The sequence below is a fragment of the Crinia signifera genome, chromosome 3 (assembly GCF_055691185.1).
Source record: "Crinia signifera chromosome 3, ASM5569118v1, whole genome shotgun sequence".
Classification (NCBI taxonomy): domain Eukaryota; kingdom Metazoa; phylum Chordata; class Amphibia; order Anura; family Myobatrachidae; genus Crinia; species Crinia signifera.
In genome coordinates, this window is record NC_139219.1 from 238,646,794 (window position 1) to 238,666,992 (window position 20,199).

Genomic DNA, 20,199 nt, shown 5'->3' on the forward strand with positions numbered 1-20,199 from the left:
TTTCATCTCAGTCGCCCAGTGTGTATGGGCCTTAAATATAATCTGTAAGTGTTACTGCACATAATAGAGAGGTAATATTTCAAATACATTTTTTACTCTTCGAGGGCCAACATCTGAGTGATTTGTAAACATATCTGCTAAAAATAGCAACAGCTTTTGTGAGATGTGCAAAATATCAGCCAATGTCGCTCACTTTTGTTATATGAATTCAACTAAAAAATGTGTTTAAATTTTTTTTTATATAAGGTAACATTACAGGTCATTATAATGAATTAAAATGTTTGCTTGGCTATTTTCACACCAATTTTGACAAATTCACTTGGATCTCAAAGGGTTAAGCAGGGGTCTTAAAGATGTAACTTGTGAAGTATAGCATGAAGTAAGCGTAGTCCTTTTTCCTTTTAGTTTGAGTCACGTTTTTGTATTGTCGCTCTTCTGATCGGTGTGGTCTAAAATTCTCTTTAGCACCTCCCCCCTTTTTTTAATTTTTTCTTTTTTTGTTTGGCTCTTGTTGGAGTGTTCTTTTCAATTGTTCCTTCTGCTGTCTGTAAATTTAGCATGAAACTCGTAGAATAAGACGATATACTGTACGGGTGTCGTCCCTCCAAATGGGTATCCGACAGGCGTTATTTCATGCCCTACCATCCACTAGGGCGTGGTGGGAGAATAAAATAATGTGCCCAGCGTAGTGAGGCACCGTGCCTGAAGCATGGCGAGCGCAGCGCTACGCTTCAATGTCCATGTCACTGGGTCGACATTGGGGTGAAAAAAGTCAACCTTTTGACTGACCTTCCCTGTGTTGATCTAATGCGTGCATCAACCATGTTGAAATAATGCGCGTGTTGACCTAATGCGCGTGTCAACATTCCCTGTGCTGACCTTCCTCCGTGCCGACCTTCCTCCATTTTGCTTGTGTTCATTCCCTTTTGTGATCCCTTACCATTTTTAGACAAACCTACATACAATGTATGATATGATGATTAGGGCTATACTAATATTTAAATGAACTTCACCCTGATACCATTTACACCTCTTGCCAGTGTATGAACTTTTATCAAATGTTTCAATTCTTTGTTTTTTACAGGTCGTTCTTTTTTTTTTAACTGCCTCGGCCATTACATTTGTGGATTGTAAGATCTGATTTCTCTGGTGAGTAGAACATCTTTATTTGTATTTACCAGTTTGATGATCATCTTATTGTATATTTTCACTGGTACACAAATGGTATGAAACGTCAGTTTAATGGTGCCCACACACAGTGCGATTCTCGGATGCGTTTTGCACTAAGTTCACATCGCAAAGCATAAGTTCACATTGCATCCAGTACTTTTTGAACTAGACACAATGCAATCTAGCACAAAACACACATAGCACATATTGCATTCTTTATGGGTACCTTTAATAAAACATGAGGTAGTGCTGATCATTCTCTTGTGAATTGGCTAGTTAAACTTGCATATAGAAATCCCTACCAGCCTTATTTCATAGTTGGTTTACAATACAGGTTGCTATATGTATTTCTCATTTGGTTGTTCTGTGTAAACTACCTTGTACCTATAAAGGGATTTCAGTTCAGTTATGTGCTTTTCGCTGCACACATCTGCCCTTTCAGTACTGATAACAGCAGAAGTTTTCAACAGGTATGCAATATCGATTTGCTTTAATGTCTCTCCTGTGTTCATAAGGTATTAACAAAGAAGTTGTATAGTCTGTTTATGTGACAGTGAGTCAGATTAGGGTGTAATGTACAGCTTTTATTTATATAGGAGTTTGTCATCAAAGACTTAAGGCCCCCCATACAGTAGGCAGCTACTCTGAGGGGAGAAGTCGGCTGCGATATATTGTATGTGTGTTTTTTTTTTTTGCATATGATCTATTATATGCAATCCTATTCCCCGCTGCCGGGACGCTGTGCGAGACGGAGGACAGATGCACAACAGGTCCGATCTCAGACTTAGATCTGAAGCGTGCGGGACTACTTGACATAGCTGAAATTAATTTGTCAGCAAGTCCTGTGGTGTGGTTTGTACCTGGGGGAGGGGGGGTTCCCAAAAACACTGTTCATTCTCTAGAGCAGGGTTTGGCAATAAGGGGCTGTTAAACTACAAATCCCAGCATGTAATGCCACAGTTGGATCATGTCCAGATAGCAAAGCTTGTGGCAGGGCATGTCTATTTCCCAAACCCAAACAGTCAAACTGCACAATGTTCACTTTACATTCTAGCACCGAGTCTGGGTTGTCTCTGTCTACTGTAGTACTTCTAGCACAGTGTGGTTTGTATCTCAATGCTGTGATACAAACCAGACTTGTAGAAACAGCACATCAGAGCGTTACAACCCAGGTGGGAAGGTGGGTACTACAAGGAATTTGCACGGTGCAGGGTGCTAGAATGAACACTAGTTAACTCCCATTGTGCTTGTTCCTTAAAGTCACTGCTCTTTTGTTATTGGCTCTAGGACACAGGTTCTCAAAGTCTGTCCTCAGGACCCCACAAAATGCATGTCTGGCAGGTCTCCTCACAGAATCAAGTGACATAGGGGCAGATGTATTAATATCCAGTTTACGTGTTTGACTTTTCGTTTCCCACTTCTCCTGCCTTAACGTGGAGAAGTGGGCAACCTTTTCCCCCTAATGTATTATCTTGTAGTTAGTCCTTACCGATAATCGTTATCTCTTCTGTGTTCTGTATTTTCTTTTTCTTTAACGTCTCTATCTTACGTCTGCTTTTCCCTGCACTGCGCATGTGTGGCTTTAGAAGGCTTTTGATTGGCTGTTTGTCTCAGCCGTCTTGTCTGCACAGTGAGTGTGTGCACAGCATTGGAGCATGTTGTTGTTGTAGCACCCTGGAGCACATTCACACCAGCAGGTCTGCTCTGTGTGCAAGCCCCCTGCAGCACTTCTTCCCCCACCTGCCAGAAGCAGTTCTTCCCCGAGGATGCATAGTGCTCCAGCACTCTTCGGTGGCCGCAATGCTCTGCAGCGTACCCCAGGTTCCAGAACATGGTGTCCGTCTAGCTAGCTCCTCCAAGCTGCCCTCCAAGGATGGTGCTCCAGGATATGGCAGGGTCCACATGCTTCTGGCAGGCGGGGGAAGTGATGCTGCAGGGGGCTTGCACACAGAGCAGACCTGCTGGTGAATGTGCTCCGGGTGCTGCACAGAGTACAACCCAGCCTAGCTGCTCTGTATCCCACCCGCCTTCTACTGCCGCTGCATTCCACCCCCTTGCCCGCAGCCTCTCCTACCCTTTCCCCCGTCACGGTAGCTGCTTCCCCAGGCAGCCCTGTCACCCTGCCCGTGGCAGCCGCTCCTGTCACCAAGCCTGTGACAGCTGCCCTGCTGCTCTCCTGCCCGCAGCAGCCATCCCCATCCCCCTGCCCGCAGCAGCGGCCCCGTCCCCTCGGTAGGCTGCAGAATACTCCTTTTAACTTGTAATTTTAATGAAAATCACCCCACCAGCTATCGGAGCTGGCAGGGGAGTTTGTGCAGCGGTGTGTAAAAGCCGCTGTCAGAGGGGTCCCTGCGGTGATGTGATTTCACTTGGCGGGGTCCCTTCAGTGCATTGGAATTAAGTAGCAGCGCTATCCCCGCGTGAAGCGCGGCTGGGTTTAAAACCACTTGCTGCATGCTGATTGGCTGAGATTCAGCTAATCAGCATGCGGCGAATGTTTTCAAACCCAGCCTTCCCATGCCGCCGCCGCCCGGGGGACAGCGCTAGTTAATTCCAATGCACTGAAGGGACCCCGCCGAGTGAAATCACATCACCGCAGGGACCCCTCTGACAGCGGCTTTTACACACCGCTGCACAAACTCCCCTGCCAGCTCCGATAGCTGGTGGGGGTCTGACAGCAGGTCTCTAATTAAAAAAAAAAACCTAACGCCAGCCTGGGGCTGGCGAAGTGAAACAACAGGCTTAACGACTTGGAAGGCAATAATACATTGCCTGTGACGTTAAAGCTTATGGCTAAAAGCCAGAGGACAGCGCCTGAAGTTCAGGGCTGCCGCAGGGGGACGTTAAAAGCCCCTTTCATACATTTCTTCAAAAAGTAAAAAAGTCCCTTTACTAACGTTAAGTGCTACATAAGCACTTAACGTTGGTTAGTACATCTGCCCCATAATTAGCTCCACCTGTGGATCTTTTAAAATGTCAGTCAGAAATGCGTGCGCCTGCCAGGTGACCTGCAGAGCATGCACTGTGTGGGACCCCGAGGACCAACTTTGAGAACCGGTGCTCTAGGAGGCATGCCTAGGATAGATCATAGTGTATTAAATACAGTGGATAGAAGATCTACACACCATTATTGCAATAGTTTTGTTATGAAATCAATATCTATCAACATTTGATGTTAACTTGCAACCAACGCAATTTTTTTTTTTTTTTAAGTTTAAAAAAAAAGTAAACAATGCTTTTGTCGCATAAGTACACATCCTGTCATAATGGGGCTGGTGATTTCGAATGTGAGCCAGTTATATTCAAAATAATGTTTAGAGGTAAATGGAATATACATTGATGCAGTTGAAGAGATTGGGTCTGGGTTATTAGGTTCACCAATATTAGTAAACCGAGAGAAACGTTGACACATTAGGAAGGTTGACATGTAAATGATCGCTACATAAAGGTCAACATGGTTTTTGTGGCTTTTTTTATTTTTGGGTGTCGTTTTTTTTAAGTTTAACTATATGCAACCCCAACTGCTGTACTGTATCCCCTAACATGGCTCACTTAATTCACTTGCTATGCTCCAGGCAAGGTTCCTTGCTATGCTCGGCACAGGTTACGGTTTCCAGTCATAGTCCACTCCACATGGTTGGTAGTGTGAAAAAGTTTGTTTAAAAATGAACAGAAAATGAGAGATTTGATAAAGAAAGCGGCAATCGTTTACACTGCAAAACCAGTTTGCTTTTGAAGTGTAAATAATTGCATTCTGAATCTCTCATTCTATTAAATTACAAATAATAATATTGCAGGCATGGATTTGTAAGATTCAAATTTCTGCTTGTCAACTAAAAATGTTTTTTTGGGGGGCTTTTTCTCTTGTATTTTGCTGAAATTCAGTATTTGAAACATCAGGCATGACTTATTTTGATTGGGATGCAGCCAAAATCCCGACAGGGACAAAATTCCGACATATAGAATGTACAGGTAAAACAGTCTACATGCCTTTCGGTCGACAGGTGCGAGGTCGACATGGTTTTTTTCACTGTTTTTTTGAACCGACATGTGCCGACAGGCGGTATTTCATGCCCTACCATCCACTACGGCGTGGTGGGAGAATAAAATAATGTGCCGAGCGCAGCGAGGCACCGTGCCCGAAGCATTGCGAGCGATGCGAGGGGCTGCGGTACACTTGCCACTGTGTCGACATTAGGGTAAAAAAAACAGTGAAAAAACCCATGTCAACCTCGCACCTGTCGACGAAAAGGCATGTAGACTGTTTCACCTGTACATTCTATATGTCAGGATTTTGTCCATGTCGGGATTTCATCCTTTTGATTTGGTTTCAGCACTTTGTGTAGACCGTATGAGGGTGATTCAGAGATGGATGCTAGTCAAAGTAACAATGCAAAAAAATCTTTTCATGTCACAGGAGATGCCTACTGGCGGCATTGAAGATCTGTTGCTATCAGATCAGCCATCTGAGCCTTAAGGCCCCCATACACTATGCGATTTTTGGCCGATTCCATGCGATTTCGGCACTTGGGCCGATAAATCGCGTTAAATCGTCCCAAAATCGCATGTGTTTGACATTTGATCCGATCCGATGCGCGGTCCCGTGCGCATCGGACCAGATCAGGAGGTCGGACGTTCAGCAGGTACGATCACGTCCGACCTCCTGCAGTGGGCTGGGGGGGGGGGAATGAGTGCCCAGCGGGGGATGCCGGTGACAGTGGGGCGGGCGGCGGTGATAATCACCGTGCTCTCACTGTGCAGCTTGCTTGCAGCAGCGTCTCTGGGTGCAGCGGGGGATGCCGGTGACAGTGGGGCGGGCAGCGGTGATAATCAGCATGCTGTCACTCAGCGGGCGGGCAGCGGCGGCTATTACATCTTTAAAATAACATGTCAAATGACTATCTGCCTTCTGATTGGCTGAGATAGCGCTATCTCACATCAGCCAGCTTGTTTGCTGTACCAAGGCCATAAAATCTCCTTCAGAAAGTGCAGACACTGGCCTCAACACTAGCTGAAAACATGGATGGCATGTCCTTCTTTTTGGGAGAGATGTCCCTGTTCCCAAGCACATGCATGCTGTCAGTATAGGCTACAGTTTAGGGGGCATAAGGGGAGATGGTGCAGTACCTGTTCTTCACTTTCACAGTCCACCTATGTTGGAGTTGTACAGAAACCATTAGGTTTGTGTACAGCTCTATAGCCACCAGCTCTTTGTCATGGAACATTTTGTACTGCACTTTGCATGTACTGTATATTTCTCCACAGAAAGATAGTGATTTTTGAGGTCTATTAATTGGGCAAGCCATGAAAAAGTAGTGTATGTATATTTTCCTTCACACCTGGTGGTCTTGCCGAATTAGAAATGTTTTCTGGAACAAAGTGCGGCTTCTTTTGTCTAGGATCATGGACTTGTCTCTGCCAAGCCAAGGCTGGTCACTGCTGAGTTCCCCTGTTCGATCTGTTAGCAAACACCAAGGCAAGCTTCTAGTTCACATTTAGAATGCTGCCAAATCCTTGATTTACAAAAATTGGAAATGCTTGATGGTGCCTTCCCTACCAGCCCTTTATAATTGTGTTTGTTTTGTGGCCTCAACAGAGTGCTTTTTTTGCTTGCAAAATGACAGTGAATATTTTTCACAAAATATGGTCCCCCTGGTACCTCTTTCACCCCTCCATCACCCTGCACTCTTATATTCTTCTGCTTTTCTGATTTCCTTGCTTACACCAGTCTTAATGGTCCCTTTTTTTGTTTCTGTGTTATCAGGGGACCTCTGATTGGGCTTTTGATTATGTGTTGAACAGTTTACTATTTCTGTACCATGCACTTGTTGCTTTTGTGTTTGCATAGAGTAATATGTATGCCCAATTAACTTTAAATGGTGGCATTCTGCCTGTATTCAGAGTTGGGTGGATCTAAGTGGATGCACTTTCCTATACAACTGCTTGTGAGAACAGCTATAATCACAAAGTCTTCATGTGTGCTTATATCTTTAAGTTTACATAACCACATAGCAAACTTATTGTAAAATGCCCAGTTGCCTCAGTTACACCTGTTTAGCCACACATGTAGCCCAAGTGGACTTCTGTACTACTCTGGCTGTGCAGAACTGCATATATTTGCCAATTATTTGTATGCTAAATGATGAACCTGCCCCATTTCTTGGCAAGAGTATATTTCAGCATGGGATGCACTTCATGATGGAAGATTTCAGACCTTAATGTTATGGGGCTTCCTAAAATGCTTGATTTTTAATTTACAAGTGGACTTCCCCCTTGTGTGTTGGCTTTTTCTGAAAATTGAGTAGATGAATGAAGTATACTGAAGATGTTGGTGACTTTTTCCACATGGCAGTGTCCTAACCTTTCTAACAAAAAGATGTAGTTCTATTCTGTGATGGACATGGTGTCCCACTCCAAATCTGCAAATCTACCATTTTGGTTAGATTATATTTGGAAGTTAAGAGTAAATGTTTTTTAATTTCTCATTATATATGTATTTTTAAAAACTGCTTTAAAAAAAAAAAAAAGATAAATTTTTAATTTAAAAAGGTTTACAATAAAAATAACTGTAAAGGTGCATGCACACCGTAAAATTATTTTTGGTACTTGTTTCCTAGCACGGCGCCCATCTTATGCCATCGCATACCACTAATTAAGGCATGCGATGGGACCCGATTTTCCGGTCTTAAGACCCGCACTGTACAATTTTAATATCACATTGCATGCCATTACAATGGCATGCGATGCGATTTTTAATTGTACAGGCACCCTGATGGGTGATTACTATGGTAAATGCACCCCCATTGTTAACGCCAACCCGAAGCGTGACGAGCGCAGCGGTACGCGTCCTCTGACCTTTTCATACCCCCACTATCCACGTCGGCGTGGAGTTGATTTTTTTTTATATAGTTTGGCTAGCCCAGCGAGGCACAGAGTCCGAAGCGTGGCGAGCGGACGCGGAATACATGTGAAGTAATCCGCGTCCCCACGCGGGGCTCGTTGGCTCGCTGCGCTCGCCACACTATATAAAAAAAACTCCACACCGATGTGGATAGTGGGGGTATGTTCGCTACGCTCGCCAAGCTTCGGGTTGGCGTTCCTAGTGGGGGTGGCGTTAATGGGGGTGCATTTAACATAGTAATCACCCATCAGGGTGCCAGTACAATTTAAAAAATCTGGTCTGATCGCATCACATGCGATCGAAACTATGGCATAAGATGAAAATCGTGGGCGCCGTGCTAGGAAACAAGTACTTTATTTTTTTTTTTGACCAATTTTAATTGAAAGCCATTTCCCTTGAATCCAGTGACCTGGACGAAAGATGTTGACAAGATCTAGCTACAGATTATAGGCTTTTTGAAAGCTATCCAAATTGAGCTGCATGCACAGTTGACTAACAACCTTGATGAACAACTGGTGGGTATGTGCATCATCATTCGTTGCAAATGCACAGAAAGATATTTTGACCAATTTCATTTAGAAATCGAAATGAACGAAATTGGTCAAAAAAATTGTACAGTGTGTGTGTGCACCTTTAGTATAACTGAAGTTGTTTAAAAAAAAAAAAAAATGTTTGGATCACGTTTGACAAAATAAATTTAACTTGTAATTTTGTTGTTGGTTATTATCTTAAGTCCAGCAAGCATAGCCGCACATTCTAATTATTCTGTCTATTGGCAGTGTCACCTTTTTTACTTTGGCAGCAGCTGAATATATCTGTAATGAACGTTTTTCTTCTTTCAAGTGCTTGGGTTTATCTACCAATTTGAAGCTGCTTTGGCACCTTATTAGGTATTTATCTTGTAACTTGGAAGCAATATCGGTCCATGTCATATAAACATTTATTGGGTTAGCTGGATAGAAATTATAGTATCTGGTTGATAGGTCTACATACAGTGTCTAGGTCTGCATGACTGCATTTAGGTCTACAGTCATTAGGTCGACCCCACTAGGTCGACTGGCAGGAAGGTCGACCTGACTTAAGGTCGACATGGGCCAAGGTCGACATGACTTAAGGTCGAATTTGCATAAAGGTCGACATGAGGAAGGTCGACTGGTCATAATGTCGACATGGGGTTTTCACTGTTTTTTGATCTGAATGTTGACACAGTCGACATGGACACAGTTGGCAATGAGAATCGGACCCTCGCTTCGCTCGCGATGCTTCGGGCACGGTGCCTCGCTGCGCTTTGCACACTATTTTATTCTCCCACCATGCCCTAGTGGATGGTAGGGCATGAAATACCGCCTGTCGGCACATGTCGGCTCAAAGAACAGTGAAAAACCCATGTCGACCTTATGACCAGTCGACCTTCCTCATGTCGACCTTTATGCAAATTCGACCTTAAGTCATGTCGACCTTGGCCCATGTCGACCTTAAGTCAGGTCGACCTTCCTGCCAGTCGACCTAGTGGGGTCGACCTAATGACTGTAGACCTAAATGCAGTCTGACGAATGACCGCATCCCGATGGGATGCCCGCGGGAGCGCGCATCGTGCAGCACCATGTATGGACTCCTTAAGTCCTGTGTTATCTTCCATCAGTCATAGCTGTTTCTTACATTCCAGGGGATTTGCCAGTTTGTTAACAAACGGACCATTTTAAACAGTCACTTGTAGTTTACTCTTAAAATGGGCTGTTTCATGACTTGCCGATCCGATCTTTGGATGAAAATGTTCTGCAAAAAACTGTTTATCTGGAATATAAGGACAGAATGGATGTATTGGAAAATCCCTAAATAAGGGGAAAAAGACAATGGGGCAGATGTATTAAGCCTGGTGAAGAGATAAACTGGAGATAAATTGGAAGGAGATAACGCACCAGCCAATCAGATCCCAACTGTCATATTTCAAACACAGCTGATTGGCTGGTGCGTTAACTCTTCCAAGTTATCTCCACTTTATCTCTTCTCCAGGCTTAATACATCTGCCCCATTGTACCAGATACCAGCTTCCGCCGCCCAGTGCACCCTCTGCCAGGCTCTCTTGTCACTGGCATACCCCTCCCGCTGCCGTCCCCCGCTCCATCTGCCTGGCTCTCATCGCCGACATCCCTGCTGTTCAACTCTGCTCTCTATCTGGGTTAAATGCTTGTTTTAACTGGACTCTTTACTACTGAGCAAAAAACTTTTTTTGCATGTTCACATGCATTAACCTGGGTTAGTGAGTTGGCACTGTACTACGATCAGTGTGATTTTTACTACCTATTCGCAGACTCGAATTTTAACTCTGATAGGTCAGAAGCTATTTGATTGCAGAGAAACAAGAAAGAAAAGCGTACCCTTTATAGGTATAAAATAAACAACTAGGGTGCCGACGGTATTATGGTTTAAATGAAAACACATTTAATAATATAGACAATAAAAACAATTAAAACATTAAAAATTTAGTGCTGCTAAAAAAATTACTTGAGGGGGGATAAAAGAAGCATTTTCAACTTGTACGGTACCATATCAGTCTTTTGTGTGGAGATGGAGTCCATTCCTATAATGCTTGTTTATTTGTATACTGAGATGAATCCCATAGACTGGGAGTCCAAAATTTTCGTAAACTGCTTCGCTTTGTCGACCTATGTAGAATCTTCTCACTTAAGGGATAGCACTCCCCGGCCATGGTGTAAAGATCCACTGGATGGATCTGCAAGTTTCCCATGTAGTCCTGGGGAGCAGCAGTGCAAAATATGTTTGTATAAAGGATGGTCCGGTCTCAAAGGCAACTTCCAATGTACTGATGATAGTAATGCTGGGCAGCAATATTCCCTCTCATCCATCAACGCATTTCACCTGTGTAGTGGCTTTTTCAACGTGTATGGAGTCATTACAGCTATAGGGTTTATATACCTGAATAATTATGTTAATGAGCAGCTCAATTGGCACCTGTTACACATGATTGGAAGACAGACATCACAAAGACACTTAAAATATGATCGGATCGCATGAGCAGGAGGAGAAAAGATGATACATAATTATTAGTTCTTAAAATGTGCATTAGAACAAGCTAAAAAAGTTTTCTTTGTTCGAAACCGGAAGTGCTGTCCGGGACTTGTGGCATATTTATGGCTCCGTGAGCCGCATATAGTTTCCGGATGAGTTCCGGGTCCCGGCGTGCATTGATGTCATAGTGCGGAGCCATCTCCCATGTATAAAACTTAAGGGGGGGAAATTTCAACACAATTGCGCTGCTGGATGTAGATAAATAAAAACTCCAAGTCAAATATGGGTATGACCAGAAATGAATGAGACTGGACACGCTTGTAGAAATTATTATTTTATAAATGTAAAAAATTATTCAACCACATATACACATACAATAACACTAAAATATATATAAAAATATATTAAAAATAAATCTTGAATAGTGGGGTGTCTCCAAGGCAGGATATATTCCCAATAATGGGTTTTAGCTCAGTTCCAGAAAAATGGATAATGCGCAATAATATACAGTCATGAATTAGGGGTGCCAAATTAGCATGTAGACGGACATGCACTAGGTGGTAAGGCAGTTCTTATTTGTGAAATAGGATAATTTTTCTCACCTGGATGGTTGTAGGTCGTGGGGAGCCAAATAGATGTTTGTTTAGCTCAACCCAGATATCCCTCCAGGAGGCAGAGACAAGCTGCCGGGAAACGCTGTATGTAAAGCGGCTGTGATAGTTGTGCTCAATAGCGCTCCGTGATGTTAGTAGCCTGCGGTCCTTTATAAGGTGATCCGGGGGACTTGACACGGTCACAGCTTAAATAGCAGATGCTCGTCGGAGCTTGTTGGAAGTGGCAGCTAGGTTGGCAAACTGCCGGTGGCCGCGTGAGACGCCGACTTGGAATAAGCGGCAAACACTTGGAGTCAGATGTGCGGCTGGAAGCTGAGTCAAAGGAGGAGCCTTGGAGACACGTCTGTAGTGCGTCAACGCGTTTCGTACCCTCACAAGACGGGAACTTTTTCAAGACAAGTACTGACCCACTGTGTGGGAGCTTTATTTAAAGGGCTAATTCAATTGAAAGCAATCATTTAATTAAATACCAAACGTAAAAATACATAAAAAACAAGCGCGTCCAGAATGATACAATATAGCACTATCTATATATCACAATATTCTCTGTTAAGGGAGTGATTCACAAGTTTCACTTATCATCAAGAGAATCTTCTTTTAACGTGCAAGAGAGTTAATTAGCTATTTTCATTTAAGTGAGAGAACAGTTGCAAGATGTAAAGGTGAAAAGTCACCTAATTATTTCAAGTAGCAAGGAGAGAAATATGAGTACATATTTATATATCAACATTGTTAGATACATTGAGAGTACAATTATGTTATTATATATCTTAGAAGCTACACTATTCAACTACATATAAGGAGCATAACACAAATTGAGGATCAATAATAAAATGATAAATATGAAAATATAATAATTAATGGTAACAATAATAATACTAAGCACATCTACTTCTAAATTCAGGTGTGTATGGACGGAATATTTTTCTATATTTTAAGTATAGCAGCAAACTATACATCGCATAAATTTATTCAAAAAATATATTTCACATTTATCCATATCACATTAGTATCATATCAGAATATATCATTTATAACAAAAAATATATTATATATCTAAGTGTAGAATTGGGGTATTATACTTGTGTATCTAGTTCATATGATTTAGCCAGATGTGGCCTACAGAAGGAGCCTATAAAGTAAACTTCACATTCTGTCGACAGTATCCTATCGACATATGTCGTCACAGAGATTTATGTCTATTTAGACCCAAGGAAACAGAAAGAAATATTACAAATAAAATATATATTAAGAACTTAAGTTTCACATACAATGTCCTTTGATTATATTAAGTTTTATTCGTTTAGTTTTGTTTTATTTTATTTTATTTTGTATATATATAGATTTACAATTATAATTGTATTCAACATTCCAAAGATTTGGGGAAAATAAGTCTGTGTGAGGTGGGGTAAGGGAGAACTGCAAACCAGGGACATCACACAATTTGTGCGTATCTCTAGTAGAACTCCTGTCACCCAACTCCACACAGATTAATTCATTCAGTGAACATAGTGCTATGGGAAATACATATAATTAATTTGGTATCATTCAATCGATAGCCTCATTTAAGCCTTGTGGGCTCAATGTTTCTAATTTAAAAATCCAAGCTGTCTCTGCCAAACAGAGCTTTTTAAATCGGTCTCCCCCCCTTTTAGTGTTCATGATATGTTCGATCCCCATTATTGTAAGACCTTTAGGGTCCCCATCATGTTTCTGACAAAAATGACGGGGAACACTATGATTTTGTATTCTTTTCTGTATATTATTTTTATGTTCTCTGAATCTACTTTTAATACTTCTGGTAGTGCGGCCCACATATTGCAATTTGCATGGACATTCCAGAATATATACACAATAGGTAGTTTCACAATTAATAAATTGTTTACATTGAAAGGTTTTTTTGTTTGTAAATGATGTAATGTTATTAATTCCATTTAATATGTACTTACATGTAAGACAAATATTTTTATTACATCTAAAACTTCCTGGGGGTTTAGGTGGGAGCCAAGTAGGTTTTGATATGGTAGTAATTGAAGGGAGAAGAGAAGGCGAAATGAGATCTTTCAGATTTTTATTACGTCTGAATGTAATTTTAGGTTTAATATGAAGATCTTGTAGTATTTTATCGTGACTTATTATTTCGAAGTTTTTTTGAACGATCTTTTTAATCTGGTTGGATTTTGAATTAAATTTTGATATAAATGATATGGTCTCTCCGGAGTTAAATATTGTTGTTTTTTCTTTGGGTTTGGATTTTAATAGACTTTCTCTGTTGGTCTTAGTAACTATATCCATTGCATCCAAAAGCAATTCATTTGGATAACCCCTTCTTTTGAAATTTTCAAGCATGTGTTGTGACTGAAGTAAAAATTCTTCATCTTTAGTACAATTTCTACGTAACCTTAATAGCTGGTTTTTGGGTATATTATGGATCCAGGGTTTATGATGGCCACTGGTATAATGAAGATAGTTACTAGTACCAACTGGTTTTACATAATTAGCTGATATTAAGATGCCCCTGTCAACCGAGAATGCAATATCCAGGAAATTGACCGTTGTGTAACTGAAGGTGTGAGTGAAGGTTAAATTAAAAGTATTAGAATTAAGGTGATTAACAAATTCCTGTGCCAAAACGTGACCCCCTCTCCAAATGATAAACAGATGTCTATGAAACGGCCATAGAGGACCAGATTCTCTCTATATGGGCCACCCCATATGAGTTGTTCTTCTAGGCGGCCCATATAGAGGTTAGCAAAACTGGGTGCAAATCTGGTCCCCATGGCCGTTCCAAGGCGCTGTAAATAATAGTGATCGTTAAAGAAAAAATAATTATGTGTAAGGATAAAAAGAATAGATTCCAAAATAAATTTCCTCCTTTCTGGTGATAAAGTGGTGTCGTGATTAAGATAGTGTTGAACAGCCGTCACCCCTAAATTGTGTGGAATGTTGGTGTAGAGTGCCTTTACGTCAAGGGTAAGGAAGGCCCACCCTTCCGTCCAGGACAACTCGTGTGTTTTATTGAGGATGTGAGTAGTGTCTTTAATATGTGAAGGAAGTGCAGTAACGTGTTTTTGAAGGTGAGAATCTACAAAATGTGATAGATTGGACGTGAGGGAACCCATACCAGAAATTATCGGTCGCCCAGGAGGTGAAGTGAGGTGTTTGTGGATTTTGGGGAGAAAGTAGAAAGTGGGTGTGACCGGGTGATGTGAGTAAAGAAATTGGGATTCTTCCCTGGATATTGCATTCTCAGTTTCAGCCTCAAACAACATGGTTTGTAATTGAGATTGATAAAGGGTGGTGGGGTTAGAGGATAATATAGTATAGTATTTATCATCACTCAGTTGTTTATATGCCTCAAAATTTAATTCATTGATACTTAGATTGTCATTACTTCTATTTTTATTTTTGTTTTTACCTTAATTATTGCAGATTTTTTTGAAATCATCCATGGTTTTATTTAAAAAAAAAAAAAAAAAATCTGCAATAATTCAGGTAAAAACAAAAATAAAAATAGAAGTAATGACAATCTAAGTATCAATGAAAGAAAAGCCCTAAATGAACTTAAAAATGACTTATCCATTATAGTTAAACAGGCAGATAAGGGTGGTGGGGTTGTCCTCATGGATAGAGAGGCATACCTCTCCGAGGCATATAAACAACTGAGTGATGATAAATACTATACTATATTATCCTCTAACCCCACCACCCTTTATCAATCTCAATTCCAAACCATGTTGTTTGAGGCTGAAACTGAGAATGCAATATCCAGGGAAGAATCCCAATTTCTTTACTCACATCACCCGGTCACACCCACTTTCTACTTTCTCCCCAAAATCCACAAACACCTCACTTCACCTCCTGGGCGACCGATAATTTCTGGTATGGGTTCCCTCACGTCCAATCTATCACATTTTGTAGATTCTCACCTTCAAAAACACGTTACTGCACTTCCTTCACATATTAAAGACACTACTCACATCCTCAATAAAACACACGAGTTGTCCTGGACGGAAGGGTGGGCCTTCCTTACCCTTGACGTCCAGGCACTCTACACCAACATTCCACACAATTTAGGGGTGACGGCTGTTCAACACTATCTTAATCACGACACCACTTTATCACCAGAAAGGAGGAAATTTATTTTGGAATCTATTCTTTTTATCCTTACACATAATTATTTTTTCTTTAACGATCACTATTATTTACAGCGCCTTGGAACGGCCATGGGGACCAGATTTGCACCCAGTTTTGCTAACCTCTATATGGGCCGCCTAGAAGAACAACTCATATGGGGTGGCCCATATAGAGAGAATCTGGTCCTCTATGGCCGTTTCATAGACGATCTGTTTATCATTTGGAGAGGGGGTCACGTTTTGGCACAGGAATTTGTTAATCACCTTAATTCTAATACTTTTAATTTAACCTTCACTCACACCTTCAGTTACACAACGGTCAATTTCCTGGATATTGCATTCTCGGTTGACAGGGGCATCTTAATATCAGCTAATTATGTAAAACCAGTTGGTACTAGTAACTATCTTCATTATACCAGTGGCCATCATAAACCCTGGATCCATAATATACCCAAAAACCAGCTATTAAGGTTACGTAGAAATTGTACTAAAGATGAAGAATTTTTACTTCAGTCACAACACATGCTTGAAAATTTCAAAAGAAGGGGTTATCCAAATGAATTGCTTTTGGATGCAATGGATATAGTTACTAAGACCAACAGAGAAAGTCTATTAAAATCCAAACCCAAAGAAAAAACAACAATATTTAACTCCGGAGAGACCATATCATTTATATCAAAATTTAATTCAAAATCCAACCAGATTAAAAAGATCGTTCAAAAAAACTTCGAAATAATAAGTCACGATAAAATACTACAAGATCTTCATATTAAACCTAAAATTACATTCAGACGTAATAAAAATCTGAAAGATCTCATTTCGCCTTCTCTTCTCCCTTCAATTACTACCATATCAAAACCTACTTGGCTCCCACCTAAACCCCCAGGAAGTTTTAGATGTAATAAAAATATTTGTCTTACATGTAAGTACATATTAAATGGAATTAATAACATTACATCATTTACAAACAAAAAAACCTTTCAATGTAAACAATTTATTAATTGTGAAACTACCTATTGTGTATATATTCTGGAATGTCCATGCAAATTGCAATATGTGGGCCGCACTACCAGAAGTATTAAAAGTAGATTCAGAGAACATAAAAATAATATACAGAAAAGAATACAAAATCATAGTGTTCCCCGTCATTTTTGTCAGAAACATGATGGGGACCCTAAAGGTCTTACAATAATGGGGATCGAACATATCATGAACACTAAAAGGGGGGGAGACCGATTTAAAAAGCTCTGCTTGGCAGAGACAGCTTGGATTTTTAAATTAGAAACATTGAGCCCACAAGGCTTAAATGAGGCTCTCGATTTTTCCTGCATCGATTGAATGATACCAAATTAATTATATGTATTTCCCATAGCACTATGTTCACTGAATGAATTAATCTGTGTGGAGTTGGGTGACAGGAGTTCTACTAGAGATACGCACAAATTGTGTGATGTCCCTGGTTTGCAGTTCTCCCTTACCCCACCTCACACAGACTTATTTTCCCCAAATCTTTGGAATGTTGAATACAATTATAATTGTAAATCTATATATATACAAAATAAAATAAAATAAAACAAAACTAAACGAATAAAACTTAATATAATCAAAGGACATTGTATGTGAAACTTAAGTTCTTAATATATATTTTATTTGTAATATTTCTTTCTGTTTCCTTGGGTCTAAATAGACATAAATCTCTGTGACGACATATGTCGATAGGATACTGTCGACAGAATGTGAAGTTTACTTTATAGGCTCCTTCTGTAGGCCACATCTGGCTAAATCATATGAACTAGATACACAAGTATAATACCCCAATTCTACACTTAGATATATAATATATTTTTTGTTATAAATGATATATTCTGATATGATACTAATGTGATATGGATAAATGTGAAATATATTTTTTGAATAAATTTATGCGATGTATAGTTTGCTGCTATACTTAAAATATAGAAAAATATTCCGTCCATACACACCTGAATTTAGAAGTAGATGTGCTTAGTATTATTATTGTTACCATTAATTATTATATTTTCATATTTATCATTTTATTATTGATCCTCAATTTGTGTTATGCTCCTTATATGTAGTTGAATAGTGTAGCTTCTAAGATATATAATAACATAATTGTACTCTCAATGTATCTAACAATGTTGATATATAAATATGTACTCATATTTCTCTCTCCTTGCTACTTGAAATAATTAGGTGACTTTTCACCTTTACATCTTGCAACTGTTCTCTCACTTAAATGAAAATAGCTAATTAACTCTCTTGCACGTTAAAAGAAGATTCTCTTGATGATAAGTGAAACTTGTGAATCACTCCCTTAACGGAGAATATTGTGATATATAGATAGTGCTATATTGTATCATTCTGGACGCGCTTGTTTTTTATGTATTTTTACGTTTGGTATTTAATTAAATGATTGCTTTCAATTGAATTAGCCCTTTAAATAAAGCTCCCACACAGTGGGTCAGTACTTGTCTTGAAAAAGTTCCCGTCTTGTGAGGGTACGAAACGCGTTGACGCACTAAAGACGTGTCTCCAAGGCTCCTCCTTTGACTCAGCTTCCAGCCGCACATCTGACTCCAAGTGTTTGCCGCTTATTCCAAGTCGGCGTCTCACGCGGCCACCGGCAGTTTGCCAACCTAGCTGCCACTTCCAACAAGCTCCGACGAGCATCTGCTATTTAAGCTGTGACCGTGTCAAGTCCCCCGGATCACCTTATAAAGGACCGCAGGCTACTAACATCACGGAGCGCTATTGAGCACAACTATCACAGCCGCTTTACATACAGCGTTTCCCGGCAGCTTGTCTCTGCCTCCTGGAGGGATATCTGGGTTGAGCTAAACAAACATCTATTTGGCTCCCCACGACCTACAACCATCCGGGTGAGAAATTATCCTATTTCACAAATAAGAACTGCCTTACCACCTAGTGCATGTCCGTCTACATGCTAATTTGGCACCCCTAATTCATGACTGTATATTATTGCGCATTATCCATTTTTCTGGAACTGAGCTAAAACCCATTATTGGGAATATATCCTGCCTTGGAGACACCCCACTATTCAAGATTTATTTTTAATATATTTTTATATATATTTTAGTGTTATTGTATGTGTATATGTGGTTGAATAATTTTTTACATTTATAAAATAATAATTTCTACAAGCGTGTCCAGTCTCATTCATTTCTGGTCATACCCATATTTGACTTGGAGTTTTTATTTATCTACATCCAGCAGCGCAATTGTGTTGAAATTTCCCCCCCTTAAGTTTTGTCTATCTATGAGCCTAGCTAGCTCATTTAACACGTGCAGCAGCTGGTTTTTTGTATAATAGGTGTATTAATTACAGCACCATTGTTACATTTATTATTTTTATTGGAGCGCCAGGTAAGTGAATTGGTGGATACCCCTTGGTACCCTTCCTAATTCACAACCCTTGTCCATCTCCCATGTATGCCTCACACGGAAGTGGCTAGATTGCCATCTTACTATGAGAGCCGCATATGACTTCCGGGTCTGCGTTCCATTCGCATTTGGTATTATAATACATAATACCGGCTTATTTGGATTTTCTAACAGATTTCGGCCTAATATATAGAGATTAGAGGAAAGAGATTCAAAGTCATATTTTAACAGAAACATGGATAAATCCCATAAGGGTGGGGTTATACTCCTGATGTACTGGATGTACAGGTCTTAGTTTATGATGGCATTTAGTTCTACTGCTTCATTTAATCTCTCAGGGTAAATGGTTCCCAATCTGTACATCCAGTACACCTCCTGTCTGCGCAACCTGCCGAACCTGTCCCCTCCTCTGAGTGTTCTGGGTATATGCTCTTGTCCCATTAGGACTAAACCTTCAGGGTTACTGGCATGAGCCTCAAGATATTTTAAAGACAGATTTTATTTCTTATTTGTACCCATGGTCTTTTTTATCCAATAGGTGTTTGTCCAACCATATTTTGAACTTATTTATTGTGTCTGCCAACACCACCTCTCCAGGAAGAGAGTTCCAAAGTTTGACTGCTCTGACCGTAAAGACATTTTTTCTTCTAGCTGAACAAAATCTTTTTTTCTTCTAATCTATACTCTCGCGTCCTAGATTCCTTTCTAGTAGAAAAAAGGGTGTTTGACAGTTCCTTATATTGGCCTCTGATATATTTGTACATGTTGAGCATGTCCCCCCCCCTTAAACGTCTTTTATAATGTAAATAGTCCCAAATTGCTTAATCTCTCCTTGTAGCTTACATTCTCCATTCCCCTAATAATAAGCTTTGTTGCTGGATTTTTTCTAATTCTATGATGTCCTTTTTATAGTGTGGGGCCCAGA

The 20,199-nt window shown here is 40.3% G+C and overlaps 1 protein-coding gene across 5 annotated transcripts in view; it reads left to right on the forward strand.

The window, feature by feature from the left end:
- Positions 1 to 20,199, forward strand: part of TBL1XR1 (TBL1X/Y related 1) — a 195,536-nt gene that overhangs the window by 123,473 nt on the left and 51,864 nt on the right. For all 5 annotated transcript variants that reach the window (XR_014471794.1, XM_083177724.1, XM_083177723.1 and 2 more), the window contains exon 3: positions 1,085 to 1,149. The gene's annotated coding sequence lies outside the window, so the exon portion shown is untranslated. The remainder of the gene's footprint in view (positions 1 to 1,084; positions 1,150 to 20,199) is intronic.